The following is a 4,048-nucleotide window of genomic DNA, read 5'->3' on the forward strand; positions in this document are numbered from 1 at the left end:
GCATCTTCGTCTTCAAAGGCTTGTGGGAGGGCTGCAAACGCTTAATGCGACGGCTGGGCATCCTCCGAATTCTCATCTGAACTAGGAGACAGGAGCAGCGTTTTCTTAACGGGGCGGAGGTCCTCGATCCACTCACCGCTCTGTCTTCTTCGTAGGCTGACACCTCCTCACTCGCCTCCTCCCAGACCGCGGTATAAGTACCATCCGTACGTTCGTAAGTCACATATCCCGCGGAGTCCGCTTCGGACGGTTCGAGAGGAGTGACCTTGGGTGTCCAAAGAGCTTTTTCTTTCCGTTTGTATGAGAGCTTAGCCGACAGCTTCTGGGGGCAAGGACAGTGGCTTAGCGTGTGCCAGACCCATTTTGAACGACCTCCCACCCAATGGGGCTCGTGATCCTCTTTCGACTTCATGTCCAGCAGAACGAGCGCTAGAGCCCGGTCCGTGAGCTGACTGTCCGGCTTCGAGCTATTCGGGTCCAGGGCTCCAGTGTGCTTCAACAACTCTGTGATGGTCGTGACGCCTCCCTCATCGATGCGGAACGGTTTAAAAGCGTTCTTTACTTTACGCGAGTACGCTCCCGAGTCACGCGAGTAGAGCTTTAAAGGTTGTCGATAACCGGTCCGTTATAGAATTCGCGTCTGAAGCGTTTTTCCGACGCGGCTGTCCACATGAGACGACGTCGGTGAGCGCAGCTCTCGAACAACCGGAGGAAGCCGAAGTAGCACCAAGTCTCGATGCAGATGCTCAGAAACCAGACGCGCGCGACCACCGCCGCCATTTTGGCCTTACGACGCTGAGTCTGGGCGTCTGAAGTCTTCAACGGGACGTTCGTCTGCCGACCCAGAGCTTGGAACGGTTTTCTTGCGGGTTGTACCACAAGTGAGAACCCGGTCACGGGTAGGCTAGCTGGTACGGTTCTTGACGAAGCTCGGCCGCCTCGTAGTCGATCCTCTTCAGATCGTCGACAATAGGGGAAGAAGTCGTGTCCGACAGCTTGAACGGACGCACATAAGACGACCAGGGGTGACTCTAACGCTTCTTACCGGAGCGAGGTCTCTCCGTTACCTTCTTGAGCTGGCGCTCTTGAGCGGGAACCGACCGTCTGCGTAAATCGTGGGTGCCGAGGCGGCATTCCGCGAGTAGGTTGCCGAGGCGGTATGGGCATGATCACTATCGGTCCCGTCAAAGCGCCTGCAGCCTTTCCCGTGTCGTCCAGGATTGCCGCAGCGATGTCGTCCAGCAACTCGAGGCCGATGGAGTTGGCGTTTGCGGAGCTGGCGTTTGCGGCGAGGATGTCGCGCATGATGACCCGGAAGCACTCGTCGGCCAGGGTATCATCGTAGGAGGAGCCGTCGGAGTCCAACGACTCGACGTTCCAGACGGCCTTGAGCTTGCGGGGCGCCTTATCGCGCGAAGTGCCCATGCCGGTGTGGAGACAAGGTGGAAGGGTCCGGGAGGAAGCGTCTGGGGCTGAGGCAAAATTGCCGAATGAGCCAAAAGACTGACCGTCGGTACCCAGACCTCCCGTTCCGTATCTCTGGAAGTTCCTGTGAAAACTGCGTATCGGGTACAAGATGGACTCTCACAAGAGATGAAGAACTGGTGTCCTTATTTCCCAACAATCAGGCTTGATTGATGGCTAGCGACTAAGACGGATAGAGATCGACCAACTTCGAGAACAGTCACCTCGTGTGCACTCAGTTTCCTATTGACTGAGTGTTCTCTCCTACAATGAAACCTCAAGCGAGTGTTTTCTACAAGTACGCCCGCTAGGAGCTGTGGCCCGCGTACGTAGGAGCCGTAACGGTCTGGGTCCTAACAACTTCTCTACGTAACGCTACCTGGTAGTTCCTAATCCAAGTGTGGCGTGTGGTCAAAATGAACTGTGATATTTGTGGCGACTGTGCTTCTTTATACCGAGACCTGCTACAAGCGGGTGAACTTCGACAACTCCGTGGTGCGTATGAATTCTGGAGTGCGCTTTTCGCTGTGCCTCCCATCGTTCTGCTTAGAGAAGAAAAAAAGTATGGTCGCTATGGATGGATGCTGCGGAGCTGGTGGATCGCCGGCTAGGTGACTTTCTCCGACTACATCCCGGAAGCCCTCCTCCGTACCCGAAATTCGAGCGTACGCTATTGGTACGCTTTCTGGGACGCTTCCAAGGCTACCTGGATGCGCCTGTACGCTGTGAGAGAAGCTGTCTGCTGGTTGGTACTACTATGCCTTTCCCGGCTACTGTACGTACCGGTCAACGTGTTTGATCTGTTGGAGCTCATGCTCCTGGGACCTGTGGGGGTGGGGGCCGTACTGTTATTTCTACTGGCATGCAACTACTTCCTGGCTGGAGTTTCGCCGGCACACTTATCGTGGTGATCGCCGGAGTGATATTTCACGCTTGCCGTCAGTATGACGATGGAAGCCCTCTACGAACCGTCCCCCCTAAAGTGCTGGTTGAGCTAGCTCCTTCAAGTACTCGCCGGAATGCTTCTAAGTGCAGTGCTGCGGAGCTCGAAACATCGAACGTCTATGGGTCGACGACGACGTCGAAGTGTTATATGACTATCACGCCGCCGACCCCGACTTCATAGATGACTGGGCCGAGGACTACCCTGAGGCGTTCCAGCCTCACATACCGGTCGAAGTGACTAACAGCGGAGTGAATATGGCAAACGTGAGGAGCGTCGGCAGGGAAACCGTTCGCCGAGGACAGCAAACGATATATCGGGGAGGGTGTCCCGTACCCGGGAGCGAGGGGTCATTCCAGGAGCTGTGCGTCCCGTCGGGATGACCCGAGGTCCTGTGGCTACTCCTCGCTCGGCCGTCTCGTCAGGATGGTTCCCGTTGAGCTCGACGGCTTGCGTGCCCCAGGCTGAACCCGTTATAGTGGTTCTATAAGGAGGCCAAGAACGCTGATTCTCTGGTATCGTGGGACTAAGGCACCTAGCGTCATCGGGTCCCTTCCCAGAGCTCCGTGTTGTCCCACGAGGGCGGACGACTGGTGAAGTGAACTCTTCGTTGAAATGTGAGAAAAGTGGTGTAGGGTACGTGAGGAAGGGAAGGTGTTAGACCTCTCTTCCAGTTAGCTCTCATTCTTATATTTCTCCCCTTCTACTCAAGAGGAAGCCAAGTCAATAAGTACGTTTTTTTTTGCTTGTAAGTGTTCTTATCTACCGCTACGGCCACTGAGCGAGACCGTACTCCCTGAACAGCCCAACCCTTGAAGAAGGATGTATACGACACTATCAACCAAATGCTAACGCAAAGAGCCTTGAAAATTTCATAGCACCTTTCAAACTGGTTCCAACGTTAAAATATCACCTGCTCGGTTTAAGTTTTGGAATCTGCAACAATTTGAAGACCAACGTCGCTCATACTAAAAAAACAGCTTGAAGTTGCTTAATATATCTTTCTAAGCTGTTAAAGAAAACAAATGATTTTCCCATCATTTCAGTGCTTAAAATTAAAAATTATGGTGCAAGGCCATAAAAAACTTGTTTTTTACTTACGAAAAACTGGATAATATGATTGAATTGACGCAGTTCCTACTTTTTCTGTGGACCACTTATTCCATCCTTATATTAATCCTTATACGTACTACTCATGTAGCAATACCAGGATTAAAGCCAATTGCTGTACGTACTTTCTTGTCTGCTCGTACTACGTGAGACCAATATTAAAATTGGTTAATGCACATTGCTTCCATAAGCAAAAGCTGTTGCGGCAGGACCAGGGATTTCTCCTTCGTGTATTTATTTTATAATAAACTGGGGTGGGCTGAAGTGACAGGTGGAGCATGCATCGCAGTTAAATTCCTGCAAAACAGTGCATGGACGAAACGAGATTCTGTATATATGAAGCTGGGGCTTGAATTTGACCGCAGCCGTGTCGGATATCTTGACTGGGTCGTCATGGTTTCTTGTACCAGCACCCACGGCGGCAAGTCATTTGGACCAAGACGAAAAGGGGGTTAATATTTGAAGCGCGATGGCTTTTGATAATTTCGAAAGTGAAGAGCTCTGAATTTATTCTTCTTCCCCTGTAGTCTG

The sequence above is a fragment of the Phytophthora infestans genome, genomic scaffold, assembly GCF_000142945.1.
Source record: "Phytophthora infestans T30-4 supercont1.5 genomic scaffold, whole genome shotgun sequence".
NCBI classification, from domain to species: domain Eukaryota; phylum Oomycota; class Peronosporomycetes; order Peronosporales; family Peronosporaceae; genus Phytophthora; species Phytophthora infestans.